Source organism: Magnolia sinica, chromosome 6, assembly GCF_029962835.1.
Source record: "Magnolia sinica isolate HGM2019 chromosome 6, MsV1, whole genome shotgun sequence".
NCBI lineage: Eukaryota > Viridiplantae > Streptophyta > Magnoliopsida > Magnoliales > Magnoliaceae > Magnolia > Magnolia sinica.
In genome coordinates this window covers 33117297-33135391 of record NC_080578.1, presented here as the reverse complement: position 1 = coordinate 33135391, position 18095 = coordinate 33117297, and positions in this window count along the sequence as shown.

Below are 18095 nucleotides of genomic sequence, written 5' to 3'. Positions count from 1 at the left end.
GTGATTGGACCCTCTATAGGGTAGTAAGGCAGTAGAGTTACTTTTGAGTAATCCTAATATGTGTCTGTTGTTAGGATTAGTGTAATAGAATTTTAAATAAACCATAAAACTTAAAAAGTTCTATTCACCCCCCTCTAGGACATATTGACATATTCCTACTTCGACTAAAGCAGTCTTCATCGCAATTTCAGGCCCCACCATTTTCTGGTGCAGAATGCACACCGTCCAGTAGCAATCGCTGCTAGACGTAGATTACCACAAATATCAGCGTCCTCCAAAGCTCTGGGTCCACACGTGTGGACCCACCCCTGATGTATGTGTTCTATGCACATGGGACCCACCTTACATCCTGGCCATCCATCTGGAAGCTGGTGTGTGGGCCCCCCGTGATTCACGTGTTGTGTGTGCATACCGTCCATCTGAACGGTGTTGCGTGAGCCACCACCGTGATGTATGTTTTGTATTCCACACCATCCATTTGGATGGGCTGTGGGGACCCCATTATGATGTATGAGGTATATCCATACCGTTCAGCCATCTCCAGTAGCCCCACCCTGATGGACGGGTGTCATCCAAGCCGTCCATTCATTTGGTGAGCCTGTTCTAAGGCTTGAGATAAAAAAAATGAGGCAGATCTGATGACTAAGTGGACCACATATCTGATGACCAGGTGGACCACACCATAGGTACATTGTTGAGTGAACGTCCACCATTGAAGCCATTTTTTTGGGGTCACAGAAGTTTTGGACCAATATGAAATTTATTTTTCCTCTTATTAGGTCCTTATGACCTTATGAACAGATTGGATGGAACATAAATATTATGATGGCCCTGTGGGGTTTTATGTGGAAATCATTATCACCACTGTTATTTAGAGTACGGTCCAGATAATCTTTTAATATGATTATTTTTTTTTACTCTAAAATGATCCCTAAGAATAGATGAATGGTGTGGATGGTGCGACCCACTCGATGTATGTTAGGCCCCCTTCGTGATGTGTATTAGGCCCACTAGTGCGACCCATTTGCTATATATGTGAGGCCCATTGGTGTGGCCCATATAATGCGGCCCATGTGATGTGGCCCACTTGACATAAGAGGCCAATTATGATGTATTCGAGGCCCATGGGCGCGACCCATTGAGATGTATCTGAGGCTCATGGGCGAGCCCCAATATGATGTATGTGAGGCCCATGAGCCAAGCCCAATGTGATGTATGTGTGGCCGTTACTTTGTGTATGAATCCCTTATGTGGGCCACTCCTTGGGAGCAATGTTAGTTAGATGTCCACATTGGTGGGCAGTGATGGTTAGATGTCCTCATTGTGACCTTCTCTTAGGCCTTGTTAGGCCCATTCTCTTCATGGGTTAACCCAAATAAGTGGGCCCCATTCGTCAAGACGGATGGCTCCGTGCTATCGGATTGGATATAACCACGGCCGAGGGCTGATCTTTATATTATTGTTCGATCAACTGTTCATATATGGACCCCGCCTTGCTCATAGGCTGATTAGCGATGCCGATTATCAACGCTAATTATCAGTACCGATTATCAATGCTGATTATCAATGTCGATTATCGATGCGAATTATTAGTGCCGATTATCGAGGTCGGTGTCGATTATCGGTGCCTGTTATCAATACCGATTATGAGTATATGACAATATAGCATCATGATACATGCCCATACGCATCATCTTCATGCTTGTGATGAGATGAATGATTGATCACAGCACATGCCATTGGGCAGATTGTTATGGGACTCCCTTGTAAGGGGAGTTGTTCACATCAGCGCGCCGCATGTTTGCTGTATGACTGGATTGCGTGATTCATGCATCTCGTATTGTATAACATGTATACTGTACGCCCTAGCAACATCAGGGCCGTATCCTCCACAGGCGTATCGTGGTTAGAAGGATTGGACACCGAAAATCTTGTTCTACATGGGGTGCTATAAATGTCCCTGGGTGAAATTTCCTAAACCCTTATGGTACCAGGAGGTTGCTCCAACCTCTAAACCGAGTAGATGCATGAGCGCCGTGTGCCGATTACCAGAAGGTCACGCTTTCCACTATGTCGTGGTCGGTTGGAAGGGGGTGCGGCCTTACCCACCAGAGAGGAGAGAGCAAAGCTAGGCTGAGTTTGACTAGCTCGAGGAATGGGTCCACTATCGACGAGTCAAGCTCAATATTGGCAGGCGGATAGTGAGGTCTCTTCCACTCACCTTGTTGCAGGCGATGGGGTGGTAATTTGGTTTGGAGTGCACTAGACCCTGGTGATATTCCAGAGTTGAGTTGTTTTGGTATGTGGACTCAGATAAGGATTGGTATGCTTGAGTTGCATCTCGCATCGCATGGTCTTGGTATGGCCGACATCATTCATGCCTTGCATCGCATGGCCTCAGTACGGCCAATAGCATTCATGTGTTCATCAACATATTCCGCATTACTCTGATATTGCATAATTGTATTACTACATTGTGCATACACTTTCACCACCCTCGAAACTTTTCATAAGCTTATGCATGACCGTTGCATGCAGGTGATGTTAGATCGCAGCAGCGCTGAGGTGGGAGCGAATAACAAATCATCTTAGAGCTTTTGTTTATCATCATTGTATTTCCCTTTATATGCATTATACTTATAAGTTTTTTATCATAGTAGAAATGTGATAGAGTTTTTGGTTGTTGTTTGTTGGTTATGCCTTTGTTTATGCTTATTATGACTTAAACTGACGTTAAAAATCCTCCTTGTAGGATCCCAGGATCGGAACCTGGTAAATGGGTACCAAGAGCTGAGAATGGGGTACTACGGAGGCTGTCGGCGCCATATTCGGCGTTCGAGAATTTTGTGAGCCCAGTTTTCGAGTTTGGGGCGTGATAGGTTCCCTCAGACTCTCCTTGATTTTTTGCTTCTTCTGGCTGATGTGTTACAATTGCCAAATCTTTAGTTAATTTCATCTATTGAATGTTGATCTTTGTAAATCTGGGAGCTAATCGAGGATGATCTCCAATAGGTGGTGTTCCACATTCTTGAGAAAGAAGACACAATAGATTTTGAAAGGAAATACTTGTGGACCACGTACTAGAGACCAAGATTGCAATATGATGCAATATATTTGATGGAAGGCATGGTCGCTGACTCGTAGCAATCAAGTAAAGAATTCCTACCATGAATGGGGTTAAGTCTCCACGATTTGTCCCCCTAGGGTACGCATTCGTTGCAAAAAATGGCATGGAGTATTTTATATTTAACCTCCAAATCCTTAAAGTGTAAGGCATTTCCATCACACCAAGGAGCTTCAATTCCATTACATAGCGTTTTAGTCATAGTCGCCCGAACATCAGGAGAATCATTATTGAGGTCTCTCAGGCCAGTAAGGCAGACTGGGATCCCTCAGAGTTGTGCAACAATTTCGATAGTATAACCTTAGTGACTAATCCAATGGTGACTGAGATGGGCGGGGGATCCAACACAGGCAAGTGACAGTATGCTAAGAATTGAAAGATCTCCTCATCACTAATCGTTCCACCAAATGAGAGGAGTTTGGACCAACCCACAACTTCGAGTAACGACTGAATCCCAAATCTCTCGATACAATCCACATTTACTTGTCTTTCTTGAACAATCGGATGGCCCTTGAATTTTTGCAATAGAGTTTCATTTGAGGGAGGAATCGTCTGAACCTCATCTTGAAGATTTTCTCGAGTTTGTCATTCCTATGATGGAACAAGCGATGGAGATGTTGATGAGGTTATTGGAGCTTTAGCTCTTGATCGTGGAGCACACATTTTATACTACAAAGGACGTGGTTTTTCCTTTTTCCTTGGGCATGATGAAATCACAAAGATTAGATAGGAAGAACGAAGGGAAAAAAATCCCAAATTTGTTTTCTATAAGCTTAGGGAAGAACCACACAATGAAAGAAATGATCTTACCGATGTTAGAAGTACGGAGGTGATGAAAAGGAGTACAAAGACTACTTCATGGCTTTGAGAAGAAAATCGAGAGGTGAAAGGTTGCTGGAAGGAGATGAAAACAGAAAACTCTCACCCGCATGATATTTATAAACCCTGATATTTCGATTCTATCGAAGCATATTCGATGTTATCGAAATAGGAACTTCAATGCTATCAAAATATGTTCAATGTGATCGAACAATTTTCCAGATTATGTCAGTAAATTTTGCAAGATGTTTGATATAATCGAGTAGTGTTCGATATTATTGAAGTTTTTTTCAATGACATCAAACATACTTCGATCATATCAAATTAGCCCAGAGTGTATAGTTTAGACATTCTATACTAGTTCGGCTAATACTAACCTATTTCAACTGATGTACACATATATTTATCAATACTGTAGAACTTTGCATATCCAAAAGACACATAAAAATAATTTTCAAAAAAAAAATGATGAGGCTATAGATCCTCAAATATCATCATTGGAGACAGTGGACCATAGAGAGTATTTCAGGATCTTCATTTGATAGCCGTTGATCAATTGTTGTAAATTGATTATTGATTGTTGCATGGAGATCAACATTCTTATGTCCAATTAAGTATCAAAACATGTAGTATTTTTCAATAATGATTCAAAATATGCATGATACCTAAATCATATGAAGAGACTGAGATTTTTTAAAAGAACAGATTTTCTAGAATAGCATGAATCTCAACAAACTTCATATTTCTGAAAAACTATTAGATGGGTGATAAAATATAAATTGAAGTTTACATCGTGATTAATATCTTTTAGTTATTCCTCAAAGAGAATTCTCTTTTTGCTCACTTTTTCTTGATATGGCACCCTTATAAAATACTTGACCCATTATAAAATTTATCAAAAGATGGGTCAAGATCATTAGTTATTTTTTACTAGGAGCTTTCATTACAAGAGCCTGAGATCATTTGTTCATTGTTTTCAGGGCAATTGTATTTGTTGTGATTTACCCATTGGCAACCACTTTCTTTGAGCAAGATGATTCTCTCTTAGATTGACTTCCAAATGATTTGATTTTGAATTTATTGTTTAACATGGAAGTGTGGTGAGGATATTTACATGTAGGACATTCATATTTGTAGTGCCCTATTTTTCCACAATGATGGTAGGATGAATCCACCAATTTTTTCTTGTTTGAGATGGTTAAACTTTTCATCATTGATGAGGTAGAGGAAGAGTCAGATTCATATCCTAGGCCTGTCATATTTTTAGTGTTTCTACCCATGCCTAGAAGTTTTTCTAGTTTTTCATTGCTTTGAGTGATTTTTCGAGTTAGTTTTGTTGTGCGATTAGAATTTTCAACTTCTAGTTTCAAACTTCTGTTTTCTCTTTTTAGTTTCTTAATTCTTGACTCTAGAAGTTCTATTTTCTTGATAAGATTTTCAAAAGTAATACTTCTAACAGCAGATCTTCTTTTAGTTTTGTTCTCTCAAGATCAAGCTCATCTTCCTCTTCTTGTTCCTTGGGAATGACTGTAGTGGTGAAGGCCATGAGTATTTTCAAAGACTTTTGGTCTCCATCACTTTCTGACTCACTTGATTCTGAATTTGAGTCATTTGTGTCATCTTAAGTGGTAGCCATAGATTTACCTTTAAATTTCTTTATGGGACATTCTATGGAGACGTGACCATATTTTCTACAATTGTAGCATTAGAGTTCCTTAGACTTGTTAAACGTTTTACCTATTGGGCGTTTACGGTCCAAATGAATTCCTTTGTTGTTGTATGATTTTCCACAGTTTTTGTTAAAAAATCTCTTGAATTTCTTAGTTAAGAGGACAACCTCCTCATCTCCATCTTCATTCTTACTATCTTCTTCCTTTATTGTAGTTATGTTTTTAGAGGCTTTAAGAATATTATTTTTGGATTTTGTGGGTGTTTTAAGATGTAGTTTAAATGTTTGTAGGGAACCTATTAATTCTTCTACTTTCATCTCATCAATATTCCTACATTCTTCAACGGTGGTGACCTTGGAGTTAAACCGTTCCGACAGTGATCTTAGAATTTTTCTACATATTTTTGGTATAGGAACTGTCTCTCCTAGTCCACCCATGGAGTTTCATATGATATTTAGTTTTGCAAAGAACTCCATAAAGGTCTCATCTTCCTCCATTTTCAAGTGTTCAAACTGAGTTGTCAAGAACTGCAGCCTTGATCTCTTTACTGTGTTGGTTCCTTCATGGGTGGTTTCCAATAGATCCCATGCTTCTTTTGAAGTTTTACTTATACTGATCTAATTGAATACCTCTTTAGAAACTACACAGTAAATGACATTCATGGCTTTTGCTTCATTTGTTTTATTTTCTTTATCAAAAGAAGTCCATTTTTCTTTTGGTTTGGGTTGGGTGTTGGTTGTGCCATTTTCTAATACAACATATTCGCTTGGTAGCACATATCCATTCTCAACGATTTCCCAAACATCATGATCTAAAAATTGCAGAAAATAAAATATTCTTGGTTTCCAGTAAGCATAATTTGAACCATTGAAGATCGGAGGATGAGAGACTGATGTTCCATCTCCTTCAGCCATAATTCCTACTTTAGTTTAAGGATCTCCCTCTAGGTTGTTATACCCTTCAAGAGGAACCCGCTATGATACCAAATGAAATTGCGGTAGAACCGCAATTGCAGAAGTATGAAGTATGTCCAAATGTCCTAGAGGGGGGTGAATAGGACTTTTTGAAAATATTTTCAACTAAGAAAAAACTATTCCTAACTTTAATCGAAGGAGTAAGGCAAAGTAACTCTATGGCTTGCAAGCCAATAGAGGGTCCAATTCACATAGGCTTATATAAGATTTGTATATAAGAAAGCAAATCCAACAAGGATAGTGTATTGTGTGTGGGATGTGCTTTCTATTAATACTTATACATTATCTATATCATACATCATAATAGTCATTTGATGATCATGAGCATAATTAAAATAATGAACAAAAGACAATCCCAAACAAAATCATATATATTAGTTCGACTACTTAGCTACTCCACTCCCGGTGGATGCACTCTTTCTTGGGTCCTTACTCTTGCCCGGGTGGTAGACTCTCAGGAGTTTCACCTCCCGGTCAAGGGTTCGAGTACCCATATGTGGTGAAATTCCACCAGCGTGAGTGTGTGGGGTGTGTGCGTGTGTACAAAAAAAAGAAGAAGAAGAAGAAGAAAAAAAGGTTAACCATAAACCTTCACAACCTACATAAGGTTAACTAAGGAACTTACACAAGGTTTCCTTAAGTGCCTACACAAGGTGATGAGTCCAACACATGGACACAACTGGGACCCTACACAAGGCAACCCAAGCCTACATAAGGCACAACCTACACAAGGCAACTCAAGCCTACTTAGGTGATGCCTACACAAGGTAACACATCCTACTTAAGGACAATGTATTCTCCCATCGGAGGCCTACAAAGAAGTCTTGGCGAGTTTGTCACTCAAACTCTGAATACCAATCTTACACAAGGAAATGGCATCAGACTCGACGGACTCTATATACTTACACATAAGTGAGTGAGACCCTTTCTCGCATGGTGTGAAGATCTTTGATGATGACAAAGGGTCTTTAGCTCCCTTAAACCATAACATGTTGTTGATGCTTTCACGAATGCTCTAAGGTTGTGAGGTTTAGGGTTTTTGATCTTCTCTATAGATATGATATGATCTTAAATATACATAGAGAAGGTTCCCATAAGCTATGCATTCAAGAGTTCTAATAACATGATTAACCTTCAAGGAGGTTTGTTGGAATCTCATTGAATGCGAGAGTTTATAATTCAATTTAAGCACATAAGATGTGAATTAAAGCATATGTCGAGATTGAATGATGAACTCTAATGGGAAAGAGAAAATGAGGAAGAGGGTATAATATATATGAAGTAACTCTCTTAATTTTTAGCTCATTTTATTAAAAGCAACACTAGTGTATTTATAAAGTTGAAATTCCAATGGTCAAAAAATGGGTAGAAATCTGACATTGTCAATGCCATCGAAGGGTGTTCGATGTTATCGAAATTTGAATTTCGATGTCATCGAACCATCTTCGATCGTATCAACTCCCTACACAAGATTTTCATTTAGGCACAGGATAGATCCTGTCCATTTTTCATCAAGCATCTTTCAATGTAATTGACGTGCACTTCGATTCCATCGAGGGATGACTTGATGCCATCAAGATTTCTTTTGTAAAATACACAAAGATTGCTGGACAATTTTGTCCCCTATTCGATGTCATCGAACAGACCTTCGACCCATTGAAATTTGAACTTCGATGCCATCGAACGGTCTTCGACGAGCTCGAAGAAAATAAGTTTTTTCTTTGAAAACTTGCTAGAAAAACTGGAGTTAGTTTCAATGTTATCGATAACTTACTCTAATGCCATCGAGAAGGGTTCGATGTCATCGAGGAGCACTTAGATTATTTTTTAACTTTTTGGAAGAGGTCCAAGATTAAAGTAATCGAAGGCCATTCAACGTTATTGAAACATGGGCTTCGATAATATCGAACAGCGATTGATGCAATCGGTGATTCTAGCATATCTTTCATTTTATTACTGGGCAGAATGGGTGTGCATTCGATGCCATCGAACGATGTTCGATGTTATCAAAGATACCCTCGATTGCAGTTCAATGTACTCAACAAGGACTTGTGATTTTACATTTTTGTTTCTTTCTTCCATTTATACTTACTGTGCATTTTTATTCCAACTTGACCAGAAGATGTTTCTGAAACAATTCATTTTTAGGGTAAGTTAGGATTATATGTGGGCATATACTGTAACACCCCGACTTTTTAGGACCCGAGTATATGACCCGTTTACCAAAACCCCGAGTGTTAACCTTAAAGGATGGTCAAATTCGAGTATACATTTTTTTTCCTTCATTTAGAGTAAGCAGATGAGCGTAGAGTGGACAAATCAATATAAAGGAAAATTTCATTTACATTTGGAATATATAAGAAGCTGCCCATAATGACTTATACAAACCAATGCCCCCATTCATACAATTACAAAATGAAATAATATTACATGTGGAATAAAGTAAATTACAACAATCTTGGGATGTGAAATCCTGTAGCAACCCTTAGCAATTACAATCATGCATCCTTGGCAATTATAGCCTGCTCCTCATTAATATAAACATGAATGTCACCTGGGCCACCTGTGGTACCTGTATGGTTATATATTTGATGGATGAGTGGCCAACTCAGTGTCAATTCCTCTCAAGATTACACACCGCCACATTAGGTAAGCATAGTTATAAAACAAAGCATACAAAACAATACATGATGCATGTCTTATTAGATGCATGGATGCATGAATGCAATCATCACCCCGGGGATGCTCATCCATGCGGACAGTGGGCTTGTCACCTATGCAATCATCAACCCGGGAAAAGCATCCAGACGGTCTGTGCCCCTAGGAAAAACATCTAGTCAGACAAATACGTTCATCATGTACGATAGCAATAAATGATGGCCTGTACCATGTATGCATGATTAGTCAAAACATTATTAGTCCAGTTACAATCAACCAATTTAAATAAGCTTAAAGGTCACAACGGGAGCTAGTTACTAGTGTAGGCCGATAGCTCTGACATAAGTCCCATACCACCGTCGCCGGCTCATGAGACTATCATTTTAGGATGTCTAATGAAAACTCGTCGACTAGTGGCCAATCATATTACAGTATATAGGGCTTACCATCGCATGGTTGCACAAAATAAAATGTCGAACCCATGTAAGGCAAGTACCAAAATAAAACCATGTAGGGCGAATATCAAAACTAAGCAACATAGAGCGATTAGTAAAACTAAGCCACGTAGGGCCAATATCGAAACCATGCAATAAGAAACCATTGTCATGTACCGAACTCAGAAACCGGGCTCACAAAATTTCTGATCGCTGAATCCGGCGCCGACAGCCTCCGTAGAACCCCATTCTCGGCTCCCGGCACCCATTTACCAGGTTCCGATCCTGGGATCCTACAAGGAGGATTTCTAATATCAATTTAATTCATAATAAGCATAACCATAAGCATAACCCACGAACAATAACCACAAGAACACCATCACAAAATTCACTATGATCAAAAAATTTTAAGTACAATGCATCTGAAGGGAATACAAGATAATGTAAAAGATAGAAACTCCAAAAGCTCGTTTGCACGCTCCTGATGCTACTATGTTACGGCTGCGTCCTGGCATCATCTGCAAGCATCAATCATGCATAAGCTTATAGAAAGCTTAGAGGGTGGTGTAAGTGTGTGCGTAATATAAACATGCTTAGAATGCAAGGTCAGAGTAATGCAGAATCATGCTGATGAGTACATGAATGCAATCAGCCGTACCAAGGCTATGCGGTATAAGATAAGAATGTTATCGGCCATAATATGACCATGCGATGCGAGATGCAACTCAAGCATGCCAATCCTCATCATATATCAGTACAGTTCTCATTCTGGATAATCACCGGGGTTTAGTACACTCCAAGTGGCATTGCCGCTCTCCTAGCCACACAGTCCAAGTGAGCGTGAGAAACCTCACTATTTGCCTGGTCAATAGTCTGCCAATACCTACCTGGCATGTCGATAGCGGACCCATTCACGAGCTGGTCAAACTCAGCCTAGTATTGCCCCCTACCCTCGGGCGAGTAAGGCCATACCCCTTTCCAACCGACCACGACACAGTGGGAGATGCGGCCTCCTAGTATTCGGCCCTCGTACGCTCATATATCCACTCGGTCTCGACATTGGAGTCATCCTCTGGTACCATCGGGTTTAGAAATTTTCATCCAGGGACATCTATGGCGCCCGTATGCTAGAACCAAACATTTTTGGTATCTAACCCAGCCACCCACAATGTGTCTGTGGAGGCTATGGCCCTGATGTTGCTAGGGCATACAATAATCATGATCACATAAATGCAAGTGCATGAATCACCCTAACAAACATACAACAATCCTGCGCGTACCGAGCGTTCATGTGGGGCAACTCCGCCTATCAGGGAGCCCATAAACGATCTGCCCGAAGGCATATGCTATGATCAGTCACTTCTCATATCAAGCATACATATGATGCGTATGATCATGAATCATGGATCTATGCTATACATGTTATATGGTGATGGGATCTGATCAAAACAAAGATGGGCCTAGACGGCCTACACACTGCAAGTATGGGCCTATTAATGGACCCTAGGGAGAGTGACAATGCGGACATTTAACCAACATCATCCTTATAATGTGGGCCTCTAACCATCATTGTTCCTAAGGCACTACCCGTTATAAACATCATTATATACACCACGGAGGAATCATGTATTACAATGGACCTAATTGCGCCCCACTGGGCCTTAAATACATCAATTGGGTTGTATCATATGGGCCTTATATTCATCAAATGGGCCGTAACAATGAGCCGCACCAACGGGCCTTACGTACATTGCAATGTGCCATAACCCATGGGCCTTGCATACATCACAATGGGCCTCATAATATGGGCCTTATACAAATTAAGGTGGGCCTTGTATGTATTAAGGTGGGCCTTAATGGACGACCCACAAACACACCAAGATGGGCCTTATCACGTGGCCTTAAAATATTTTCCAAAATGATTGGACGGTGTGGATGAAACACATGCATCATGGTGGGGCCCACACTAATGGAGGGTGTGGATTACAATACATACTTAAGTGGGTCCCAAGTGGGGCCTACCATAATGTTTATTTTCCATCCATCCCATTGACAAGGTCACTCAGACCTGGAGCCCATAGTAATGTTTATTTTCCACCCAACCTGGGCCCATTGTAATGTTTATTTGCCATACAACCTGTTGATAGGGTCGCGTGGACTAGGGGCCCACCATACTATTTGTTTTCCATCCAACCTGTTGATAGGGACACGTGGACCAGGGGGCCCACTGTAATATTTATTTGCATCCAACCTGTTGATAGCGACACGTGGACCAGGGGGGCCATTGTAATATTTATTTGCCATCCAAACCGACAGGGGCCCGCAGTGATGTTTATTTGCCACCCAAACTGTTCATAGGGTCACGGTCAGGGGCCCACCGCAATGTGGTTCGCAAATCCAGCCCACCCATTATGTGTGTCCCACTTGGCTGAGGGTTCAGACCAAGTTTCAGCCGCATCCAAATTTCAGGTAGGCCCCACCAAGTGTTTTTATATGTTTAGGCATGCCTTCACATAATTTTAAATGGTGTGGCCCACCTGAGTTCCATATACAGATGATTTTTGGGGTAGTCTTCTGGTCCGAGGGGACCCATCAAATGCATGGTGTTGATGTTCGAAACACATCACGGTGGGGCCCACAACTGGGGTCGTGGGGGCCAGCCCGTCTGTCCACCAGGCACAGGCAGCGCCTGTGTGCGCTCTAACAGCAGCAGCACTGCTGCTTAATATTTTTTTAAAAAATAATTTTTCTGCGGTTTTTAGTAGGTGGGGCCCTCATCAGCAAGATCCACTCCAGCCATTAGTCCCTGTGGCTCGATACAAACCTATCGAGTCCAATATTGGATGGTTTTTGATGTACAGAAGATTTAAGGTGGGTTTTAACGGTATTACCGCTATTTCTTATGGTATGGCCTGCCCGAGAATCGGATTGGTCCCAAATTTTGGCTCAACGCCTAACATGATCTGAGGAGAAGGGTGGACGGCTTGGATTGTATACATACATTAAGGTGGGGCCTGTACGAGTGGCCCACCCCAAAAGCACCTTTTCTTTTTTTTTTTTGCTTGTAAGTACACACCCTCTCAGTACACGCACTCCATATTAGCCACTGTCCAGCGTCCAGGACATTGGACGGCATGGACACACAACATTGTGATGGGTCCCACGTGAACATGGCCCACACATCAAGGTGGGTCCCACATGAATGTGGCCCACCAGTTGGATCAATATGAATTTGTGTCTTCCTTCATCTTGGCCGTCTAACGGACCCACTATAAGGTGGGCCTCATGATCAGGCAGCCAAGATCACCTTGCATATGGTGGCCACAAGACATCACACTAAAGAAGGAGAAAGAGAGAGAGGGAGAAAGAGAAAAAGAGAGAAATGAGCGGTGTAGATGGAGGGACCCCGCCACTATGGGTCCCTCATATGATTGCAACACATACATCAAATTAGGTCCCACATAAATCATGAAATCAATGGTAGAAACTCAAGGATCACCCACCTCTAGGCCTCCTTCCTTGCTCCCTTAGCCTTCTATGCTCCTTGCCTTCACTTTTGATGGTGGTAGATGATGGATCAATGGTTGAGATGGGAGATGAGAGAGTAGGGAAAGTGGGCCACACTTGGCATTTGGGAGGGAGAGAGCTTGGATGTATGGAGTTTGGGTTGCTTAGGAGATTGAGAAATGAGAGAGAGAGAGAGAGTGAGGTGATGGAAATGATAAGAGGTGATGGAGTGATGGATTGAGTGATGGATGAAGTGATGTGAGGGTTGACTTTAGATAGCTTGTGTAAAGAGATGTAGGGATAGGGTATGGGTTGCTTGTACTTGATGTGTGATGTGTACTTGATTGGTGGGATTGATTGATTGATTGATGGGATAGCTCGTAGAGATTCTCTCAGAATTCGCAATGCGCGACGTTTCTTTAGAACAAATGCTGGCCCACATCTTCTACCCTGGGTATCGGTTCGGTGTGCGAGTCGCGGCGTTGGAACCGCGGCGACGGTGCAGTCGCCAAGGTACAGGTTTCGGTTCGAGCCAACTTCGGTATGCAGGACTCGTCTTATGATTGCGTGCAATCATCGGATACGTGCGAAGGTTGCCGAAATTCGACCGGAAGGATCGCGGAAGCCAATGAAACGGTAGAGACTAGGATATGGGTCTTACAACCATCCTTAAAACCATTGGACACAACAACCCTAGATGGTAGGCCCACATCATTGATTAATTTAAACCAACACTCAATCACCACTAAGCCGAAGGTCCATTACAATCACAACCAGGCGGGTTATATCCCAAGTATGGGTGTACATTTATAGGTGGGGGTTTCCCACTGATGTACCGGTTTAAGTTCCATAAGTGATCCACAAATAATCCACAAGCATGAGATTATATATAGGATAAATATTAAGTATAGAACCTAGTAATTTGATTCCAACAATTACACATGTGATTATAAGATGGAGATATCAATTATCAATTTAAATTAAAATAAAACTATACTTAAGCTAATGGGAAAATGGAAAGCTCAAGGGGAAGAAACCATCACGTTATAGTTTGAACCCCCTACCAGTGTTACTAGGGAATGCATGTTTCCTTAGAATCAAACCCTATCATAAATTATAAAGTTATACAATTAGATCCAAGCTTTATACGCTATTCTTAGTTGAGGTCTTGACCTAGGGTTTAGATTGCCTAGGGTTTAGGGTTTCACCCAAGAGTCTAGGTTTAGACTTAGACCCTAGGGTTTGGATTTTTCTTATTTCTAGGATATAGAATTTGGTTTTCATATTAGAGTTTAGTTAAATGCTTAAATTTTAGGATTTAAACGTTAATTGAAGTATAATCACAACATCACCATTATCCTTAATGATATGATTAAGATTAGATATGCGACATTAATAATCCTCGTGATGTAGTAAATAGTATGATCTACTATCAATGGTTGTATGTAAGATTGATAAATAAAGTACTAGTAGTTAGTAACAGTGATCTTTATTTGTAATAACAACTATTAGCATGGATAACCTACTAACGGTTAAGATCATAGCTTATGTTTTAGATTACTTAGGTCTAGGCTAGATTTAGGGTTTGGACTTTAGTCAGTGTGAAAAAAATTATTATATAAATTTTAATGATTATAAAATACTGTTAACAATAGTGTTATGATTTATATTAGCCTACGTGACACTAATAGTCATTATGGTGAAAATAAATAGTATGTTCCAACATCGATATTAATATTTTAAGAATGGCAAAATAAGATACTAATATTTTAACAATGATAATTCTTATGTGTATTAACCAATGTTAGCATGGATAATTTACCAATGGTTTACATCAAAATTTATTAATCTTAAAATGATGGTAATAATCACAATGATAATTGAAATAGTTTCAGTTTGGAAAGAATATGTGGGCTCACCTACATCGACTCACTTCAACCCATAGCTTGATTTGCCCTTAGTTGGCTCGAGTTAAGTAAACTCGGTTCGATACCAGAGTTAACTCGGCTCAACACAATCACCATCTTACTCTCTTTCACTCTCTCTCTCCTTTCTCTTCTTCTCCTCCTTGCTGTTTTCCCTATGCTAGAAATCCAGCAATGCCTAGACCAGGCTTAACCCGACCTGACCGAGTCAAACTCGGTTTCAGCCCATCAGCCAGTCACACTTTCACTCCTCTCTTGGTCCTCTTTCCTTCTTTCTTTCCTCCTCTTTTCTTGCTGGATTCCTAGGCCAGCTCCGAACACGTCAGGGCTGGGGCAATCAAGTCGACAAGCTTGGACAAGCCCCAAACTGAGTCCGAACACGCCTGCAATGGCAATGCTACAACCGCAACCCCCTACTCTTTCTCTTTTCTTCCTTCTTCCTTCTATCCTTTCTTTCATTCCCCACTAGAATCAGCGTATAGGCTTCCTGGACGTTGCCCAGGACTGGCAACAGTTTGCTGTTTAAGAACCTGGTCGGTTTGGGACTGAAACCGGTTAGAAACGAGCCAGTCCCCGCCCCGACTCAAGTGGTGCGGCACCCACTGACTTCTCCTTCTTCACATTCTCTCTTCTGACTCTCTTTCTTTTCTTCCAACTAAGGTTTGGAGGACCTCCAACTAGCCAGATCTCGCGCCACCCCAAGATGTCTCGGTGCAGCGTAGATGGGGAAGAAACTCGAGCTTCAATGGCAGATTCACCGTTCCTGCATCTTCCTTTGATCTGGCTATTGTGGATGGTGCAGATGGGCTGAGGGAAGCTCAGAGGATGGGAGGAACAGAGCTAGGACGCCGTTTGGCTGGTGGGTTCAGATGAAGAAGGTGGCAATCAATTTTTGGTTGCAGCAGCAAGAAACGGATGAGAAGTCTCCTTTCTCCCAATCCTCTCATCCTTAAAACAAACCCCAGCTCTCCCTAAAGCCATTGGATCGGTAATACACGGTCTGGATTTGATCCAGTTAAAACCGTCCCCAAATCCGATGGGTAGGGGCCAAAACCGGACATGGTTTTGCTTGGGACACTCTAAGCAAATGGGTGGCTAAGATGTTTCAGTAGAGGGACGGCCAGGATGGGCGGATCCGGCTTCACACAGATCGCCAAGCTGGCAAACACATGAAACAACGTTCCTTACCGTTTTTGGAATGAAATCAGCCGCACACGCTGCTGTTGTGATGGGTTTTGTACACACACATGAGCGTGATATCTGGTGTAACGACTATCCATCCAACAAGATGGACGGTTCGAATCATCCATGGGGATATTCATAGTGGCCCACGGACCGATCAAACGCAAGAAGAGAAACACGAAATGAGTTTCTCTTTCAAACGGCTGCAGGTGGGAATCTCTCCTATTTTTGGAAACGTCGGGTCAGCCTACATTTGACCGGGCTGACGGTCTCATGCACCTCAGGTGCTGTAGTACTGGTGTACATGCACACCAATGTGGGACCCATGGTGATGTTTAAGGGAAATCCACTCCGTTCTTTCACTCTGGGAGGCCCTAATCAGGTCCTCTGACTGGAAATCAGGCAGATCTAGATCCTAGGTGGGCCATGCTACCTGAATCAAGGCCTTCAGGCGCCGATTACATTGATTCAACGGTCAGATCAACTCCAATCTGACCATCAAAGGTCAGAAGGTTCTAATGGGTCACCCGCAAGTTCAATACTTGTTACTGTCTAATAATCATATTAATTTTAATTTTTTAACTTTTATTTTTATTATAAATTACATGTAAATATATATATATATCATAATCATGTTGTGGGCCCCACTCCGCAGGTTATTAGGGTCATCCACCTTATGCTTTTATATTATAAATATTTAGTTATTATTATTATTATTATCATTATTATTAGTTATTATCTTCTTTATTTTATTTTATTCTATTTTCTGTCGAAGACCTCTGTTAAATCTATAAGTCCTTACCAAGCCTCGGCCCGAATTCAGGGTGGATTATATGCATTAGTGGGCCACATATCATGAAATCCATTGTAAGCATCCTCTCTAAATATTTTAATGGTCGGATGGGTTCCAACTCTAATCAACCTGCTTCTACAAGCCATAGGGACCCAATAACCATTTAGATAGGGTTTTCCAATTGAGCTTTAAAGACTAGTTAGTGAATCGATGTAGTTCTGCTATGCTTTTGGTTATCTAGTTATGTAATGGCCTTCCACATTGAGTGATGTGGCCTAGCGATTTGAATCTCGATTTAAAATGATCTAAGGTCTGGGCCTTCTATAGTTCCACGTTAAACTGTTTTCAATGGTTTCTAAGGTCGTCTAACTGCAGTCTAGTGGTTGATCTTATAGTTCGATGGTTGAGTTAGGGATATCCATCGTCGGGCCATAATTCAACGAGACGTTGTGGATCTGGTGGCGATGATTGGTCCGTGGTTTCTCCGAGGAGTCCTACCACAAATGCATGGTATACCTTGAGATTGAACAGTGGGTTTGGTGATCCAAGAGTTAATGTTCATAATGGACGGTTTGATTTGTCCATCAATGAAGTTAGGATCCTAAGAAAGTAGGTCTCTTTAGTAGTGTGATGGTCCATCTCGGAAATTGACGGATAGATAGTTTGATCTATGGATTGGGGCTACTTTTAACGGTCAAATTTAGACTAGAATGCTCATGAGTGTTTACTTAAGCTAGGTTTGTATTTATACCAAATTTGGTTACACGGTAACACTCGAGTACTAGAAAGTATGGGGTGTTACATATACCTATCAGGGTATGTTATGGGTTGATGAGGCTATAGTTTACCAGTTTAAGCTTAATCATGGCCTTCATCTTTGAAGAGTCTTGATCTTGATGTCTTCATCTAAGGTCTCACTAGTCTCACTTGGATCGACAAACTCAACACTCACGTATATTAACAAACAAAGGCAATTTCACAGTTCACCAAATAACAAGTCGTGTTAACA